The sequence below is a fragment of the Rissa tridactyla genome, chromosome 3 (genome assembly GCF_028500815.1).
Source record: "Rissa tridactyla isolate bRisTri1 chromosome 3, bRisTri1.patW.cur.20221130, whole genome shotgun sequence".
Lineage (NCBI taxonomy): Eukaryota > Metazoa > Chordata > Aves > Charadriiformes > Laridae > Rissa > Rissa tridactyla.
Window position 1 is genome coordinate 12,259,985 of NC_071468.1, and position 21,759 is coordinate 12,281,743.

Sequence of the window (21,759 nt, forward strand, 5' to 3'; positions counted from 1 at the left end):
CCTTCTTCATCTCTGATTATAGAAGGTTGAGAGGGTTGCTCATGACTGAACACAAAATAACATTGAATCTATTTATTAAAATTTTCATAAGGTTTTGTACCTGTGTTCTCCTGTGCAATGTTAAGGAAGGAGAAGAGGGTTGAAAAGCCTGTTCAAGATTAAGTGCCCTTTTAGTTTCTTTATCGCAGTAATGAATCTTTGCAAACTTCATGTGGTAAAACAGGAATAGGAACAAACATATGCACTTTTTTACTCTTTCTAAATGTTTACCTGTACACACTACATATATAATACATGCTGTAACATATATTTATTGTGAGCATAGATGGATGCATGTGAGTGTGTGTGTGTGTGTGAATTAGCATTAATTAAGAATGAAATATTAAGTTCCTCACACGTCAAAAGTATAAGATAGTTCCTCTGTTATTGACTAAATCACAATGTACATTTTGAGTATGATTTTCAAATGTTCTTGGTATCAGTTTAAACCTGTTCCTAACGAAAGGTAATGGAGAAATTTCCAAAAACTGTCATAAGCCCCTGTATACTTTTTACATATGAAGTAGTAAGCAGTAGTAACGTACAATATTGATTGAGAGCTATTTCTTTTTCCTTAAAAGGTTAAAAAACTTCACACCACCAGAATAGCCATAAGATTAAAACAGGCAAAAAAACCCAAGCAAGACCCAACTCCTCCCAGCCCCAAGCTCCCACAAAAATACTCTAAATGTTCATGGCTAGATAAAATCTTTGACTAACTCTTAGCAATGGGTCTGACTTCAGTTAGGTTGGTTGCAAACTCTAAACATTTTATTAATGGCGTAATTTCTATGGAACATGTTTGGGTTTTTTGAAATCTGAAAGGAAGTAAACTGAAGCTACTTGGTTTTCAAATTTGCAAGCCATTCTCACCATCAGCCTCCATAAAATGAACAAACCTGGCATGTACAACAGGAAAAGTCAACCTTTTGTGTGCCTAGCTGAACCTAGTCAATCTAACCAACATCTTCTCACCCAAATATCCGCATTTTCAAAAGCGTTTTAATTGTCCCAGGTTCTGGGTGCTGAATTAGAAGCACAGACACACAGTGGAGGTGGGACTGCAAGAGGCAGCTGTGATCCAGCATGCTCAAGGGCCACCAGCAGGAGAGATGCGCCATCACAGGCCACATCAGCAAAAGGCTTCTCTCAGGTGCAAAAAGATCTCAGTATTTTTCTGCCTTCATGACACAGGAGAAATTCTGTCATTGTTCATGTTGCTACCCCATGCGTAGCATCAATGAACTGAATAGAAGGAATTACAAAAGTATAAGAAAACCCCAAAAGGGTAAGAGCAGAATCCCAGTAATTTTTTTTTTATATATATATAAAGATCCACTTGAGGCCATTGAGCTAATTTCAAAGTACAATATTAAGAATCTCTTAATCTGTCATGCAATTCTTCATAGTGGAAAATAAAAAGTTGGTTCAATAATCAAATCCCAAGCTCTTTGCTGTGATTACTGTGATTCCCTTTTTGCTTTTGATAAAATAGACCCTTTCCCTTTGGGGTTGTACAAGTCCAAATCAATGAACCAAAATTGGTTCCAACACACCAATTTTGATTCATTGATTTCCAGGCCAACATTCCTTTTATTTACTAGACAAAAATCTCACAATCTGTCAGTAATATCTGTAGCCTTTTTTGTTCGAACTTATTTCAAATGTTTTGTCTTCTTTTCATTCTTCTTCTATCATCAGTAACTGTTTTAGGTTACTGTTACATTTTATAGAAGCCCACTTCTCACAGATGAACACTCACATAAGGTGTATTTGGGGCTACAATACTGCAAGCCATAAACTATATTGAACCTGAACTTGTGTTACAAGCAAGAGCTTTTACTGCTTAGGAGAAAAAAAAAAAAGGAAAATATTCTAAATAGGTAGCCATGGTAGGTTTTATCTTTTATGAACAAAACGGAACAAAGTTATATGTACAACCAAGAAAGATTAAACTTATTATTCCAAGGCTATTATTGGAAAAGATAGATAGAGTTTTAACTTTGGTATGTTCTAGATTTGCAGGAGCGCATGTAGCTCTACATTGTTTTAACTGAAAGACTTAATTGGACCTAAGTTATACAGTTCAAATATGTGTTTTGCTGAACTTACACCTTATAAATGTCATGCCAAAGTAAATGAAAAATAATGCTTTTTTTTCTCAGAACACACAATGGATTCTTTTTTTCCCATTACAATGGTACGTATGAGTTTTTCACAATGTTAACGATGAAAAGTCACAATTACTTGACCCATTTGAATTTTAGTATGATTTTAGTTTTTCCTCTTTAAAAAAAATTAGTATTCCCTTGCATTATCATGGCAAATGTAATAGTTATTTGAAAAAAATTTTATACGTTGTATATGAAAATAAGTGACTGATATCAGAAATATCTTTCATTTGGTGGCCTGAATGTTCTTTTTTAAAACCTAAAAGGCTAGAAAAAACTAAGGCAGGCAACAGAAATGATCTCAAATTCTGTTTTAAATTACTATGTGCAACTGAATTTAGTTCCTAAATTTTATCTGTTTTGAAATGTCTTTTTATTGCGTTTCAAAAGAACTTCAGAAGAAATGCATATTCCGGTTCAGTTATTTCTTTTAAGAGAATATGGAATTAACAAAAGGCAAGTGATCATACATTGATGAACTGGAAAATACATATTTCAAAGGATAACAGAAGGATAGGCATCTGATATTTTTAATGTATTCATCTTTCTAAGAAGAACTGAAAGGCTCAATTCATTGTACATTACTTTGGTAAGCCAGGAATGCTACACAAAATGGAAGAATTCCTTTTCTGACTGTTATTTCTCTGTGTTTAATAAGTTTTGTTTCACATCCTGGCTTTAGTCCTAATCAGAGAGAGAATATCGCATATGTACATTGCATTTGTGTTTTTTTTCATGCATATTAAAAGGATGCTTTAAGAGAGGCAATAAATGCGCATCTCCCATATATTTCATTGGACCTATTTTTCCTTTTTTCCATTCCATTCATCCTTCTACCTTGCCTTTTCATTTTCTCATTCCGGCCGGATTCAAAGATGACAGAAGTGAACAGAGTGACTTCCATGGTTTCTGTAAACTCCAGGATGGGACCCTTAAGTAAGAGTTAATGAAGATGTATGTCTGCTTTTACTTCATGCACAGCCTCTGAGCTCTACATTGTATATATGGCTTAATTTCAGTGATTCTGACTGTTGATTTTGCTTAGCACCCCTGGTTAAGGCACTCTAAACTTACTTTTAAATAGTACAGTGAAATGAGTTACAAAAATAAGCATAACGAAAGAAGTAAGAAAGGAGAGAGAACAAACAGCGTTTATGAAAGCACAGGTGAAACAGAAATAATAATAGGAGAGAAGAGACGACTGTTTGGTTAACGAGTTGCTGAGAATAAACGAGTTTTTGGGAGAGATTTGAAAGAGCACATTGATGTAAGAGAATGAATTGAAAATGAGAGCTTATTCCACAACAGACAGGCAAGAAAAGAAAGTGTGTGTGAAGTCAGTAAGGATGAGAGAATTAAAATTGCCTTTATGTTCTTGCTTTTTGCATCTCAATAAACAACATTCAGCAACCAAAGGTTAATAACAAGCAACTTGTCATAATTGCATAGCTCTCCTCCCAAAATGGCACAGCAGCAGCAAGGCGAAACGCTCACGCTTGCCAGCTATGACATGCCTTGATAATTCCAAAGTAGTACTGAGAAAGCTAGAAATAGATTAATAGAGAGCACAGCAAATGGAAGGAATGATAAACAAGCAGACCACAGACTATAACTAAAACCTGCCCAGGAAGAGTGACAAAAAAGGAAAGGTTCACTGCTGTTACATGAACCCTGACAGCATATTTAAAGGGCTGTTAATATGTGTGAGACAGTGGCTACAAGCATTGAATTTCTTTAGAGAATTTGTTTACTTACTGCAAGTTCCTCAAAACTGTATCAGCCTGGTTTCCTGACGATAGCACATTTTCCATGGTGGTCTTTGTAGCAGAGCAAGGATGAGGGCAATTCCAGTGTTTCACGCATCATCAACAGAAGTGCCACACACTTGTTGATTACAGAATAATAATTAATGCCAGTAAAATCTGAAACAGAAAGAACACAGTTTCATGCTTCTGATATAGACCTTGTTACAAATAGTACAACAAATATTACATACATCTTATATGAAAGCTACATACATCTTATATGAAAATCAATAATGGAGCATAAATGTCATTATCAGGATTTTATTTTTTTTTTAGTGTTGCTCTTCTCATCTTAGTTTTATGCTTGATATCTAGGTGAAAAAATCAAGGAAACATGGTAGGCAAAGACAACTGAACTGATAAAAATCCAGTGTGTAAACAACCACCATGCAGCACACCGCACCAAACACAAGATGTATAAGATGCAGATCATGTAGTTTGTGCAGAGGGAGAAAAATAACCTAAGCATCAGTGTGCTTCAGCTCTCTTTCCCAAGATAAGTGTAGCCCAAAGATTTCTGGGTAGATGCTGGAGTGTTTAGGGCAAGATAAAATCTACATAATATTCATAAATAGTGCAAAGAAGTCATAAAATTCTTAGTTTGACGTTGTGTCCTGTTAGAAAGATGCACTGTTCTTAAAAGTTGTTAAATACATGAATTTTTGTAAGTCACTTCTTTTAATATGGTAAATGGGTTTCCAAATAGCTGTATATGGTATTTCAATTTCCCCCAGCAAGAGTATTTTTATTTTCCTTCCTGATACTAAACTCTGATTTTCTTGATGCAGTGATAAATTCTCTGGATTGTTGCCTTACGAATATTTAAAAGAGAACAGAGAGAATAAGCAGATCTTTATAGCAGAATTATTATTTTCTAGGCCAGACGTATTATTTCCTAGGCCCCATTAAGACATCAATAGGGGCACAGTAGCCCAAGAATCAAACCCTGACAGCGCAATAAAGCAAACTGATGGGTTTTCTCCTTCTCTCTTCTTAAAACAAGGATGTTATAAGATATCAAATATTGCAGGAATTCCCCAGACTGGTCCTGCCTGGAGAAAGGAGAGAAGCTGTGCAGCGTGAGTCATTCTTAACCAATCCCTCTTCATAACGTCTTCTCCCGTTTGTGCCCCACCAGAACAGGTCCGTCATTTCAGATGACTTCTCTCAGGGTCTAGCAGACACGACAGTGTCAAGAGCTCCTTGCCTGTGGAGCTGGAGGGTAAGCATTAAGAATCCTCCCCCTTCTTCCTGTGGGAACTAGTCAGTCATTTGCAGAAGACTTCATACCCTGCCACTGCTAAGGCCAAGAGCTAGATTCTTTTGGAACAGAAGCAAGAATTGGCTATCACTTAGCACCAAAAATCACACAACAAAGTCCTTGCTCCACTGGGTCATGGGTAAAACTGCCATTGACTTAAACAGAGCCAGGCTTTCAGTCCTTGGCCCATTGTAACAGAAAATCCCAAAAAGGCACAGTGTCAACCACTGACAACTCAAGTCGACCCATAAGAAAGTAGGACCAGTTTTTCATGTAACCAGCCTAGACAAGCAGGTATATTGATCCTGCAGACGTTCAATTTTAATGCTGAGTTTCATCCAGAGCAAAGAAAACTCAGACTGCATATGCTTATATATTTTTCATAAGGACCATAATATTTCATCATGAAATTTTCCTCTAGAATGTAGCAGACCATGCTAATTCATTATAGAGAATGATAAATGCTTTTCTTTTTTTTTTTATGTGATTCTGTGCACCGATGTCACGCTATCAGCATGGAAATAGAAGAGTGGCATCATGTGGACTCATTTCAAAATTCTCTAGGAAATCTATCCTCTTTTTTTTATTATTATTCACAAATAAATACAATTAATCATAATAGTCTACTGATTTAATTGGTGTTCTTTTATTTAGTTTCTAGCACAATAGTTCACTCTACATACAGCTTACATGACTTTTCACGAAACAGTGGTGGGAAAATGGTGATTTTCAGACCTATACATTGTCTAAATTTCTCTTTCTGCTTAAATGAAAGATACGTAATAGAATACAAACTCTGTACAGTTAGGTAACTGGATAAGAATACCTGGTTTCATGATTTGCTATCTGGGTTTTAGTGCCCCCCCCAAACAGTTTTTTCCTCAATATATAGAGAAAGAGCTTAAAAATGTTGATTACAGAACTCAGCATATTTGGGTATCACAATTAGGAAGCAGTGACCTGATCCATTGTCTTTTCCAGCTAAACAAGAAAGAATATCAGATATTACATGATGTAGGAGAATACGGTGCTATTCCACATCATATTGATGTGTTTTGTCCATACAATGTGCTGAAACCAGTTTTCAGTTCAAAAGAAAATCCCAAGATCATTTGAAACAACCATGGTTGGAGTATATGAACAAAGTGGCATCCGAAGGTCAAAATGTATTGCGCCCCATTTGCATGATCTCTCCCTAATGCTTAAGAGAGAGCTCTTATGCTGCTCAACCTTCATTCTCTAAAACATGCTTTTAGAAGTTACGTGAGACTCTGAATGAAGGCATTACATCATTAATTTGAAAAAATGTCCTGCTCCGCGTGTGATATAACGTCAGGATACAAGGCACCAGTGTGTACATACAGCACTGGGCTTACCTTGAGTTTATATCACTACAAGTAACTTCAGACAGTAAAATAAGGCCTTGAAATTCAGAAAGTCATCTGTGTGGTTCCTGGCTAAAGTCACTCGCTCTGTAGAAAAACTTAAGGCTCAGCAACGAAAGGAGAAACCCTTCAGACCAGCTGGTGGCAGGGCTCCCTGCAGTCCCCCCTTGCACCGGGGAGACTTGAGGGTGGTGGGTGAAGCCCGGTGCAGGAAAGGCTAAGTGGCGCTCACACAGGACCCCTCTGCATAAAGAATGCCTCACTGTTTAAGTGAACAGGATTTAAGAGTACTTCATTTTGCAGAGGCAGCTGTAACTCGCCTTGGGCTTTGGTCCAAGATATCCATTTTGTATCAAATACATAGAGAATGAGCGGTGTTTAAGGAGTTTGTGGTCTCTTAAGGTAATGTTTTGCCGAGAAGAAATGGAATAAATAGGTTTTCCAGTCCAGTTAGTGCGGGCACTTTAGTAATCCCCTTTCCCAGTTTTCACAGATACACATATAAAAATAAAGGCCTGAGGGTGACTTGCAGTAAAATGGTTCAGACCAAGGAATGCCTCTGAGAAATAGCTCAGCTGGGGGACAGGGGCAAAGGTGTAGCGGAGGGGGGGAGGGATCAGTTTACATGTAATTAGTTATTATTGATTATATCTCATTTAATGAATGGAAACTCTAGACAGATAATATAAAGTGTAGACAACATTCCCAGACCTGGTTAGGGACAATAAGCTTCTCAAAAGAGATATTGAATAAAAATAATTATTTCTTGACATTTTCTCCCCTTCTTCAAATGTCAAGTTAATTTTTTCCAGGTTTTTACTTATTAATGTGGCAGATCCTATCCATCATGTCATGCTTACTCTTATTTTGTCAGCAATTCAAGCCAGAGATATAACTCAAAGTAATCGCATTAAATGGTCAAAAGCAGGGTAGCTTTTAAAATATCTTGGTTGTAAAACTATAATTTTCTCAAATTTTTTGAAAACCTTTTTATTTTATTGCAGTATTTTTTTAGGGACACAACTACTTATCTGATGAGTTTCAGACATATCATGATCTTTTCAAGAGTGACTTTCATGTCAGGAATGAAATACACAAATGATCCATGAAAAAGTAAATTTCAGTAAAACATTGTCTAGTTATTCTTGTGTATCTCAATTATTTATATTTGTTCATGTGATATGTATGTGTGTTGATCGCAATTAATCATAAGGTTTTACTTCTAACTATAGGTGATGCTTCTGCATACCTTTTTTTTTTATGGAGACTGAGCACTCTTCTCATGAAACTGCTGTATGATGTAACTTCATATCATAGTACATGTCCTTTACCAAACATTCGGTTTCGCTTTTTTGGATTGAATTTTAGAATGAAAGTGAGTAACTAGATTTTCTTATCCTGACTTTCTCACTTGGATACACTGGTGGCAATGGGAAAGTCGTTAAAGCTGTATGCATCTTGCTGCTTCTGTTTCTAAATCAGGAAGCCAGAACATATTAGAAGAATTATTTGCTGTATAGGGCTAACTGAGAAATTAGCTGTAGTACGTTAGAACTGTAAGAGAGCTAATCTAGCAGTTTAGTTCATCATGACATTTGTTAGCAGCTAGTTTTAGCTGTACTTTTGGATTTTCTTCTGAAGCTGATTTCTAGCTATGCAACTAGGATGGAATAATTTTAACAGTGAAGCTGCATTTAAAAAAGGAAGATAGATTTATAGAGCAATCTTTCAAAGCTATATTTTACTCTGCATAGAAGAGGGTACTGACCTAGACGTACTGACTACACAGATTGATGCATCTTACGACGTGAGTCTGGGGCACTTTTCACATGCCAGGTCTGTACAGAAGATGACTATGCAATTCAATCACATTTTAACATGGCAAGTAAAATGTGTGGACTGCTGCATTTTCTTGAATTTATGGTAAAATCAAAGTGAAAAGTGTCATGGAGCTGTTTGCTCACCTTTTACACTCTACCTTATAGGTACCTTTCTAGCTTCATAGCAGCCTAAGGGAAGGGCTTAAGCCTATGTATGGAAGAAATAAAAAAATGCAGTTAGCAGTTAGAGTTTGGAGAAAGTCCAGGTGATGTTTAAGAGTCTGTTAGACCACTTATTTGAGGTATGCAGGCAGAAAGAATCCTTGACTAACAAAAAAATCATTATATCTGCCCTTACAGAAACTAAAGCAGAATAAAAGAAAAATTACCCTCATGTAAAAGCAATGTAATGGCACATAGTTAAATCATGGACTGCTGACATGCCATCTTATGTAAATTATATATATATATTATATATATGACAATGAATGTGCAAGAGATTTATATAGACCAAAAATAGCGCTCAGACACCCAAATTTGGATTTGCCTGTGTAAAATCCAGCACATTGCAATACAAAATTAAAGATGAGAATAACTAGCTCAGACACATAAATCAAAATCTCAACAGAACAGTCAATTCCAATTCAGTCCAGCTTGCTACAGCAATTCCTTTATCCCCAGCAAGACAATGCCTTGTAAGCTACAGTTATCTTAGTCCTCAACCACCTCTTCTATGGGTTTGGAGAAATGCTGGGAAAAGAGAGCAGGCGGTGTCAGCAGAAATGCAGAAACATTGATCTGAGTGCTGGTAGTATAATTCAGACTGGTCAGGAACGTCACTTTTGGAATTTGGAAAACAGCTATTTAAGAAAAAGAAGAAGAAATGGTTCCTTGTCCATTTGATGATTGTGTATTAGTTGCATTTGGTTTTATTTACAGTGATATTTATGTTTGGGCAACGGCATTAATCATAAACATCTACACGACACAATGCCTTTATCTTACTACAATCTCCAGAGCCTTTTGAATAAAATTGAATTTAATGCGTTTGTGTAGGAGAAACTATGAGACGCTTATGTATTTCGGATTATATAGCTCTCTGTAAGAAGTGTTCTCAAAATGAGTATGGGTTTCTTTGTGCAGCTGTTTCTGACAGCTAAGTCATGAACATTAAGAATTAAGAATTCCAGAACTTTTCAAATGTGTCTGCTGTTCAGACTCATTTTTTTAATTTCTTCAGTGAATGACTCTTGGTTGACAATGAGTTCATCATCATATAGTGACCCGTGAATAACAGCAGTTTCTATTTGGTTTTTGCTAGTCAATTAGTTAGAGAACTGACATGTAACTATGCAAATAAAATTATATTATTCCTGCATCCTGGTTGGATACTGAATTCAATGACTAAGAGACTATATAGTGATTATTTTTTTTCTTTTGGTAATTCATTAAATTTGAGCTTTCATAATGGAAGTTCACCTTTCACAGGTCTCCATGTGAAGAAGGCTCAAAGTTTTGAATGTTCACGGAAAGCAAGTGTAAATGAGTAATGGTCATGTGAACGTTAACTCATAATTTACTGCACGGAATAGGAGGAGTATTGATTAATACATTGATCTATACTTAAATCTGCAGACAGCGTACACTGGAAGAGGTACAGCAAGGCTCAGAACTTGGCTATGTTACAAAGCGTGCGCTCCGTGTTGGTTGTTTTTTCCTGCTAGAGACTGGCGACAGGGCAGATAACGACAATTCAACGAAAAACCCAGAGTGACAGAGAAGGGGAGGCAACGTGAAGGTCACATGGCACCTGGGCAGCAGCACCTTTGTTAAACGTGCCTCCTGAAAATAGAGCGTGCCTGGACAGTTTTCACACCAGAAGGCATCGAAGGGCCGTTGCAGATACAGGTGAGTCCCACGAGTGGGCAGATTGGGACGAAGGGTAAAAGGAGCAAGCCTGGGCCCCTCTCCTGTTATGCTGTCCTGCTGATAACGTGCAGGCAGGGGCTGGAGTCCATATCACCCAAGATGTGACAGTTACGCACACTGCCTAAATAACTCAGGATCGCAGTTTGAAACTGTGGTGCCCGACAGCTTCTCAGCCCTTGTAACGCTGTGCTGTTCCCTATGATTTCTGCTATAGGCAGCTGTTACTCAAAAAAACTAAGCCAAAAAAAAAATATTCTGTATACACTGCCTACCAAAAGTGGGACATTTATGTACTTTATACTAAAAAAAAAAAAAAAAGGTTATATAACTAATCATGCTTATGGTCCCAGCTTTGTCAGGGGTCTGTTGGCATGGAGTAGTCATCCACTCCCTTTTCTGCATTGCCCAGCATCATTAATTGCTACCTCCTATTTACTACACTTTTACAAACCAGTAAATTTTATCTTAAATGCATTTGTGCCACTAAAACTGAAACAAAACATGTTCAACTTTACAATATACTTTGTTTATTCTGTGCTTTTGCAATGTATCTGGTTTGTGGAGTAGCTCTTCCTCAAAGCTGATCAAAGCCTAGGGCAGCCTGTTTTCCTTTCTTTTGCTACCATGAGGGCACTTTCGTACCAAGAAGCCTTCTTCCCAGAATGTCACAATTGCCGCAACCAGTTTCCTTTTATTATGCGGCATTTCCCCTCCGTGAATATATCGCTTCAATGAATTCACAAACCAGCTCTGTCTGGTTCAAATCCATGAGCCTACACTTATGATAAGATAATGAATGCACACTCATCAAGCAGAACCATATTGAAAGTGCTGTGGGCAAATGTGCAGTACAATAAATTTTGTTAAATGAAGATGATGTATATTTAGAGGCATATCACTTCTCGGAGGGGTTTGTTCACTGATCCGGCCTCAGTACATACCACTGAAGGAGGCTTTTGGTCACTGTGCATTCAAAGTGATAAAGCAAAACAGAAAATGTAAATAAAGGCAGCATTAATGAATATATATATATTGGCCTAGCATTTAATTACTGACAGTTGGGAAAGGGCACAACAACATACAAAACTGATTGGAGCTGCTTCTTATGTTATCATAAAAATTTAACCAGTAGGTCATATAAAGCCAGGCTAAAAATTTAGGTGGTTGGAACAGCAGCACAAAACATTAGTTTTATACATGTAGTAAAGGAACATATCTGCAAGTTTCAGTGTCTTAAACCACAGAAGCCAGGAGGCTTTTTTCCCCGTTAGTAAAAAAAGGAGGAAACTAGAACTCCCTACTCCTCTTTAGACTGGTGGATGAAAAGTGCTTTATGTAGAAGAGTTGCCGTATTATTACCACTAATTCTGAACAGCAGTGAGATCTCCAAGCAGCTTTATGAAATATGTAGTGCTTCATATATATGGGAGATTTAGACTGGATATTAGGAAGAAATTTTTTATGATGAGGATGGTGATCCATCAGGTTGCCCAGGGAAGCTGTGGCTGCCCCATCCCTGGAAGTGTTCAAGGCCAGGCTGGATGGGGCTTTGAGCAGCCTGGTCTATTGGGAGGTGTCCCTGCCCAGGGCAGGGGCGTTGGGCCAGCTGATCTTTAAAGGTCCCTTCCAACCCAAACCATTTGATGATTCTATGTGATTACTATCTTAAGAAAATGTCATGGTTTGGCAAGGGGTATGTGTAGGAAAGGGATCGTCTCACTTTCAGAGTCAACTTCAGCTCTAGTTTGATTACTAAGGATACTCTCAGATATACAGACTCAGGATCCGGGCACAATGACTGTAAAAAGGTATGTTAAGATCAAAAAAGACTGAATGTCCAGTCTGTCTTTCTGAGAACTTAAAGACAACTCAAAAATGTGCATTCCTCAGTAGATATACAAGATATTTAGCATCTCTAGGATCTGGTGAAAAAAAAAAATCCCTTGACTTTTCTCAGCCTCTTGGCATATCCATGAGTTCTATTTCAAAATGCCATTAAGACTTCCATAACACAAGTTTTACAATCCAAGATGAATGACAGACATTTCCCATACAATTCATAAACCATAAAATTTGCTCTATGATGTACCACACCTGGAAAAGTTTGTAGCAAGGGTCGCCACATGTCACAGAAGAACAGTGCTCTGCTTTGTCTCTAACTGAAAATTTGTCCTGAGCAGGAGTGTCAGCAAATTGCAGGCACTATGATATATTGTCTAACAGAGGAGAATTCATTTGGGAGCAAACAATAAACTGAGTTCAAAACCCCAATGTGCTGCACAAATCAGATCTGTTATATAAGGCTATCTCTCTTAACAATAACGAGCCTGGACCAGCTGCTAAACTGCTCAGTTTAGACACACAGAAAATCTACTTAGTTTTTTAAATCTTATTGATGCTAATGAATGCTATGAACAAGAACACTTGTTCATATTTATAATGTACAGAGAATGTTAAGTTGTTACGGTTTGAGGAACCCACAACAACTTACTGTCATTTAGACAACTATTCTATCACCCCATGACCCCTCCCCACCCGGGAAGACGAATTGGGAAAAACCAAGGAAACCCGAGGGTTGAAATGTAAACAGATTTAATAGAATAATACTAAATAATTAACATGAATAATACTAAAGATCCAGTATTGATCTTGATACCAGTATAAAATACACAAGGATTATACTCGGCCAATTCTATCAGTAGCAATTTTTAAGTCAAAATGATGAGCAACTTTTCCAAATGTTCCTAAGGAGAAAAGCTCTGGATAATTGTTTCTATTTTGAAGCAAACCCAGTATAAATTCATCTTTTATAATAATACAAAATCACAACTAATCTTGAATTACCTATAACTCAGGAGAGTGACCTTGAATTATTACTCAGGTTGGGATAAATATCAAACAGCCATTGTTCTCCCAGCAAAGAACATAGAACAGAAAAAACAATGTGAACTTTTTTAGATCAGCAAATGATTTCCACACCACTGTGTCAAAAGCTTTCCCTGCATACAGAGACTTGATGCATATTGTCAGTTGTCAAGTCAATTGTTTTTAACTTACATTAATCAAGAGCAGAGAATGTAATGAGCTACCAAGAAGATTTTTAGGAGCTTAGCTAACAGTCAGGCTAGAAAGATTCAGGTTTCTGTGGATGATGTTTCAATTTAAAACATGAAGAAAATATGAAAGGCAACAAAAGCAGGGCTGGAGGACCAGGTGGAAAGGAGGTTTCAGTTCCAAGAAGAGCTGTGCTCTGTACCAAGTGTTTCTGGAATCGCAGAGAGCAACAGAACTACATATCTACCAGCCCAGCCGGCCATTCGGCAGTTGCTTAAGACCATTTGTTACAATAGCCAACACAGCTTTTAGGAACGGTTGTTTAGCAAGGCAGGTAATGACATTAATAGCAGTGAGAGCAAACACTGATCATTACAGCGCTTGCTATATCCTGCCCATGTAATTCCTTGTGAGGACATTTAATGGTCAGCAAACATGAAGTGCCTGTGAAAACTGTAATTCCCCATTCATTCAAATAGCGATTGAGCTAACTTCAATGCAGCCTCAGGAGAGAAAATTCCTACTTTCTTATGGTCCACTCCTACCTTCATCGCATGCTGCCATTGACTTTGATGAAAACGTAAATAAGTCCAGTGATTTGCAGCCTTTTACTACTAAGTTGCAGTCTTGAGTCTGTCTTTATTTCTATTCATAACACCAGGCACTTTCTATTCCTTCTTTTCATGAAAAATGAGTTAATGAATTGATTAATGGAACTTGGGTTCCGGTTTCTTTACATGTGATTTTGTGTACCTGTTGCTAATTACAGTGTGATTAGTTAACTCAGAAACTGCATTCAGCTCCTCAAAGCAGGAAGGTTATAAAAGGCTGAATACTCTCAGCCTTCCAAAAGGGAAGCTCACCTGCTATACTTGCTCAAGCCAGTCTTAACACAGGCAGAATAACAACAGCTAAAAGATGTTGCATCTTTATGTTATCTTTTGAACTAGGGGTGAGGTGTTTCATGAGATTTTTAAGTCTTTTTTAATTCCATTTTACTGCTGGTAATTTGTATATTCAGTATATTTGGGTGGAGAAAGCAATGCTCTTGACCTATTCACGTACTTTTATAAAGTCAGAAATAAACTCAGTTTGCTCACAGTGACCATGCTCAGCTATTTATTATTTTAACTTCCCTGACATGGACTTCCACACCATGGGAACTGCAGGAAGTTCCTACTAACATTGTATATGTTTATCTGGAAATAACATAGAGGATACCACTTGCCATAATCAGTCCTTCAGTATTGATTTCAGCAAGACACTCCATTTGATTGAAGTTATTTATGCTTAAATTATTCTCCTTCAAAACTGTGTTGATGAGAAAAACTTAGTGCATGTATTTTAGGTGGCAAAAGAGACAAAATAGCACTACTGCACTAATACAATATATTCACTTAAATCATGAGCCAGCAAGAGAAAGTAATAATATGAGTGACACAAAAGCCTAGAAATAATAACTTTTATAGTACCAAACATGCCTTATTATGTTAACAGTAGCAATGCAATTAGACTTCTAATCAATGTTTTTGAAGAAGCATTTGTCAAAAAAACCTTTGATATACATTTAATGCAGTATGCGCATACCAGTGCCCTCTGCTGGATAGAGTAAGGTCCAAACTGGTATTTACAATCAGGTGTTCACCCCACAGCCAGTTTGTAAGGAGTTATAAAGTTAATGTTATTCAGTACAGAAGGTGAAGGAAATTCATACCTGGGTAGCATAATGGAAAAAAATGTTTTGGGATCTGAAGTTCCTAGACTTTGTCCCCAAGGCTCGTTGCAAGTAGTTTAGATAAGCAGCTGTGATTTTTTTACCTTTCGTCAAAGGAGTCTCCAAGCATATATGAATTTGTCTCCTTCTTTATCCATGAGCAAGTGTACACCACTACATAATGGATTTCACTGTGCAGAATTTCATCGTGGAATTTTATTTTCCTTTCTTCCTTAGCTAAAGCCTTCTATTTTAACACTATATTTTACACTAAACCCCTAAAAGTGGCATTCAGAAATATTTATTAGCTATTTAACAGAACCTGCTTTATTGCTGCTGAACTAAATTTTACAGAGAAGACATAAATGCTGCCCCTACTTTACCTGCTCTGAGGATAAACAGCATACTTTAACTTCAGGGCTCTTAATCTAACCAGTTCTAAATTCGTTAAAAGCTACATCCCAATCTCAGCTTTATTCCAGATGAGATGCTGCCTTCGGGGTAATTCATAGAGGCCACCTGTGAAAAAGGTTTCACCCTACCACTCCCGATAGGTTGGACTGGGGAAACCGAACAGGTCAAAGGCAATACCAAGGAGCAAAAGCATTACGCAGCCACATGCTTGAGGTAAGGTGCTGATTTGGTATTGCTATACAGCTCCTTTTTCCTCTGAATAATAAGTTATTCTTTTTTTTTTCTTAAAGGAAATATGCTCCATTCTGGATGCCCTGTCCACCTGATTAGTAGGACTCAGCTTTTTCTACTTTGCATGGATACAAATAACCATTTATCAGCTGCTTGTCAGTAATTAGCCGTAGTACAAGGCAGCATCTTCCTCAGAGCCCCAAAATTAATCAAACGTTGGGAGCTGGCTGCCTTGTCACAGCTTTGCTGCATCCATAGGGGCAGCAGCTCATAATTTCAGATGGCTCCAACACTCCACTCAGCCTTGTTCCGTTTCACTCAGTGAAGCACACTTATGGCCAAAAAATGGCCAAAAAAAAAAAGAAATTTCACATCAGGACCAAGAGGACCACACCAACAGCATTAGTCTTAGGAGCAGAGATGTACTGTGCCTACAAGTACTTGGCATACAAGTATCTAAAGGGTGGGTTTAAGGAGGATGGAGTCAGACTCTTTTCAGTGGTTCCCAGTGACAGGACGAGGGGCAATGGGCACAAGCTGGAACATAGGAAGTTCCGATCAAATACACGGAAAAACTTCTTTACGGTGATGGTGGCAGAGCACTGGAACAGGCTGCCCAGGGAGGTTGTGGAGTGCCCTTCTCTGGAGACTTTCAAGACTCGCCCGGATGCAGCCCTGAGTAATGTGCTCTAGGCAATCCTGCTTTAGCAGGGGAGTTGGTCTAGATGATCTCGAGAGGTCCCTTCCAACTCTGAAATTCCGTGATTCTGTGCCAATGCAGCGTCCCTGCTTTCTGTCAGGCTTACGGCTGGTTTAGTATTTGCTTTGCAGAACACAGTATCGGTCTGCACTCAAGTGGATGGCAATTATAACTTTGAGATGAACTAAGCAAGTATGGCCTCCTCCCCTCTCAGGACGAAAATGCCGTGAAATGAAGGACTAACAGGGACAACATTTCCTTGGACTTCAGCCAGGTCCAAACATTGCTTCTTTCCTCTTCCTCATGCTAAGCTACACATGGGGAGTCACCTGGATGGATATGGGTGAATGTCTGCAAGTAAGTATGTGACAAGTGTTGTGTTTTCTCACGGAGGTATGCTCGGTCAGTCGGGATGCCTTGCTGAGGCTGCCCAAAGGCTGCTCTCTATATGAACCGATCCTTTGCTTTCACCCCAGGTATTTAGTCGAGCAACACCTTTTTTGACTTCAGCAAAAAGAAGTTAAAAACTGAAGCATCATGCACTTTTAAAGTGTCTATAACCAGATGCTAGCTGATAAAATTGAGGTTTTTGACTCAGTAATTAATCATAATTCCTAAAGCTACATTGTAAAAACTGGCTTTTATGTTTTGGGGTTTTTTTAATATTTATTATTCTCATCTTTCTTTTAGCCATAGTAGTTATAAACATTATAGTTAATTTCTGGGGACAGCAACATGCATCTCAGTTGCCCAAATAATCAATAAAACTTCTGCCTTTTTTTGTGGGTGAAACTGCATTTTTCTTTCTGTCAAATGTCACTTGGGACAAGTGAATCTAGTCACTCTGGAAATCTTTGGCAGCCAGATACGCCTCAACTGGTGATGATCAGCCATGAAAGTATTTGCAATTGAGCCTAATTAGTCTTTGAAGTTTAATCTTATTAAGCATCAGATTTTGCCAATCATCTGCAGCCAAGCTTCCCATTGAAATCAGCAGGACTATCATAATAGAAAAATAGTTTGTCTGACCCAAAAGGACTTTTTGATCCCCAAAGGAATGCTTTTGATCCCAAAAGGGATGCTTTTAACTACCTCACAAAATAAAGATGACAACACTGCGTCAGTTTACATTCTGGAGACCATTGCCACGGTTTCCTGTGTCACAGTGACACACATACTATAAATGACCGGACTGACTATCAGCTGTTCAAAAATAAAAGGCATTGGAAGAGGCAGAAAATGATCAGAAATCAATGAGAAGTATGCAATGTTCTTTACCTGAACTCTGGCATGTCATCAAAAGCAGGGCTGTCTAGGCTTTTCTGTCAGAGGACCAGTCCAGTTCTGGGCTCCCTGGTTCAAGAGGGACAGGGAACTGCTGGAGAGGGTGCAGCAAAGGGCTACCAAGATGATGAGGGAACTGGAACACCTCTCTTATGAAGAAAGGCTGAGGGATTTGGGTCTATTCAGCCTGGAAAAAAGATGACTGAGGGGGGATCTTATCAATGCTTATAAATACTTACAGGATGGGTGTCAGGAGGATGGGGCCAGGCTCTTTTCAGTGGTGCCCAGTGACAGGACAAGAGGTAATGGGCACAAACTTGAGCATAGGAAGTTCCACCTAAACATGAGGAGGAACTTCTTTACTTTGAGGTTGGCAGAGCCCTGGCACAGGCTGCCCGGAGAGGTGGTGGAGTCTCCAACTCTGGAGACATTCCAAACCCACCTGGACGCATTCCTGTGCCACCTGCTCTGGGTGACCCTGCTCTGGCAGGGGGTTGGACTAGATGATCTCCAGAGGTCCCTTCCAACCCCTACCATTCTGTGATTCTGTGAGAACAAAACTTCAGGAGATATCCTTTGTCTGGGAGGAGTGTGCCAGTATAAACATGTGTGGGTACCAGACTGAAATGATGGTATATGTAGCCAATTACCTTTATATGGCACTATGTTTCCATATTTGCCATTATTTGTATACTCATTACTTAATTATTAAACAGGGTAGTAATCTGAGTACAACTCAGGTATAAATATAGCAACAAAATAAAGCTCCTATAAACTATTTGAAGGAGCCCCACTGAACAGTAAGTAATCACCTCTAAAATAAAATACCAATTGATAATATAAAGAACATTTGCAGCATCACATAAAATTATAACCCATTTTCTACATCTTATGGAAAGTTAACAAAATTAAAGGTTTACACTGATAAATACATAATCTATAAGTATTGCTTTTATTAATCAGTATGTTAATAAAGTCTGATTTATAAAATATTTGAAATATGAAATGTGTCAGCAACTTAATATTTCAATTAGTTCATTAATGCAAATCTTATTAGAAACATAGTGTTATTAGAAACCTGACACTAAAACTAGTTTCTGCAAGTTTACCAAATGAAAAGCAATGTTTATGGTATATTTCTTTGAATGTCATACACATACCAATAAAAAGCATTTAAAATCAGCAATAAGATACATATACTCTGAAAATGAACATAGTAACCTCATTCTTTAGTACTGTGAGCATATTATTTTTATTAGCTATTACATGCAAATGAAAAATTTGCATGAATATGCAGAAGAAACATAATATTAATGAACAGGCCTCAAACAGTAGTTTCAACAGTAGTGTTTAGAGTTTTATTCCTATATTAACTGTAAACATTTTGGAAATCTCTAGTTTATCATTAAATATATTTTTAAACTTCAGATGTTTCGTGAACTTCATCCCCATGGGGTGGTTTCTTTTTAGAAATGCATTGTCTTTACTCACTAATCATTATTTGATAATTGTCTATCATTTATTCTTTAATTTCCCAGATACGTATGTTCAATAACCTCCTTCATCAGCGGACCTGGCAGTATGACATACACATACAAAATTTCTTAAATAACCAATTCAGTCAGGCACAAGGTTGTTTGTACACTCTGCCTGAGACTCACACTGAAAAAGAGAAGCTGAATATCAGCATGAACTGACTTCCTAATGCCATTATGCTGGGAAACGAATTGAATCAGAAATGAACAATTCATAAACACAACTTGGTTCGACATTTGTTCACAGTGAAAATGATCTCTGAGCAAATGGCCTGAATAAAGCCTGTGGATCTCCTAATTTCTGCCCAGATCCTCGGCATCGGTGATGTGGTGATTACAGAGCGCAGCTGGGATCAGTATGCTGCGTTTCTGAATCCAAATCCTTGATCTTCTCCATTGGGCTATAACACCTTCTGAATTGCAAGACTGCATTTGCTTTTTCAAAAGAGACCGTCATCAATAGTGACTAAATGTGATGATAATCTGAGAGGTGATTGGCAGATCTTGTGACATCATTGTTACCTTGTTCCACAGTGTTCATAATGGATAACTGTCCACATCACAAAACGGCCCTGGCCCTACCCATGTCGTGGTGAAAGTGCCCACCGAAAGACTGGTGGCCCCTGGGAAAGTTCCCAGCCTGCAGCTTCTCTGTGCACAGCTTCTGGAGTTGTCTGTCTGACATGCTTCACAAGCACTACGTTGACTTAAAATCATTTTTTTTCTAAATTTAAATACATTAATTTAGTTCATATAACAGTATTACTGCAATTTTCTATAGCCATAAATAAAACATTTTAATTATACAATTTTATACACCGTGAATACAGAAATAACTGGAAGTCAAGGAATACACTTTGTATCATCTGAAAGCCAATTCATTAGTATTGTTTTAGAGTGGTTGCTATAAATTGCCTTCTAGACATCCTGCTTTCAGTCTTCTACTTTCTGTCAGTGCATATGGAGCAAAGGATAAAATCTGAACTATATGCTCGATACATCTAAAGCGGGTGGAATCTGCACCTGCTATGCAAAAATTTGCATTGTTTTAATGAGTCAACATGCATACATTGTAAATTAATGGTATGTTACTTAGCCATAATAGTTGTGTTTGTAGCACGTGTTTTTAAGAAATATTCCTAGACATTTTCCAGAGGAAGAATATTGGTCACACACTGCAATTGTATCTAAAAGTATCACTCAGAACTTAAAGCTAATATTGTTAGGCACTGTACGATCTCGAAAGATGTCCAAAATATAAGAATTGGTTGAATTTGGTCCAGTGTGGATATATGACCAGGTCCAAACTAGAGAAAGATAATTACTGTATTCCTGAACAGGTTTTCCAGTCGATCTGAAAATATTTCCTTCCTTTTTTTTTTTTCGTTTTTTTTTTTGAAAATAAATCACAAAGTGTGCAACAACTTTGGACTTACAAGATGAGGTACTGCACGTGTGCTACAGACCCATTAACATACAGTCAAGTAAAGTGCCAGCTTCCAAAGAAAGATGGTCTAATGCTGTGTGTTACATGGCACAGATGATGCAGGCAAAATCGCAACAACTGCTCAGGCTCCTCCATCAGGATCATCCTCACAGTTGGAAAGATTCCTAGACTACAGCCCACTTAGAGGAAGGCTGAATGATGGAACATAAAACAAGGGCTGCCACTCTTCGTAACAACCAGACATAGCCTTGCCGGAAAGTCATTCTGTGGAAACCAGTCGTTTCGGTATGACAATTCCTAGAGCATCGCTGTCACAAGTATTTCTCTTTCTGGTAAACAATACTCAGCAGCAAAAGCTAAAGAAAGATCCGCAAGCGGAAGTTAGGGTCTACCATGCAGGTATACAAAATGGAAAAGCAGTTTGTTTTGCGTCTCTTTGAGATGACTCGAGCTGAGAGGTTTTTGTTTTAATTGTTATTTTTAAATCTGTAAAATGCTTCAGCGTACAGCCTAGTACTGGGATTTTATTGGTACTTTATCCGTTTGGCTCAGACACTCTGGAGGCACTGTCAAGAGCCTGTTTTTTTTTCCATCACAGCTCTGAAGCTTTTACAGCTGCTTCCTCTACTATGCACTTTATGTTTTGTATACACTTCAATTTGACAAAGTAACTGGAAAGCAAATAATAAACAAATATACGAAATTGGCAAAATTTGTCAATAGATGTAAAAGTTTGGTTTGGAGCAAAAATAGACCTTCTAAATTTTTCTTTATGTATTCAGCAAACTGTAGTGATTGTAAAAGCCACGAGCGTTGGCAAAAACTAAGAAAGCTTGTCAGACATGCAGACTTCAACCTTGACAGCGCATCAGGATCCAGACTTGCAGGCCAGATACGAGTGCATAAAGAGACTCCCAAGAGTACAAAAGCCAGCAGTTCTTAATATTAATGAGGATTTTTTACTGTAGGA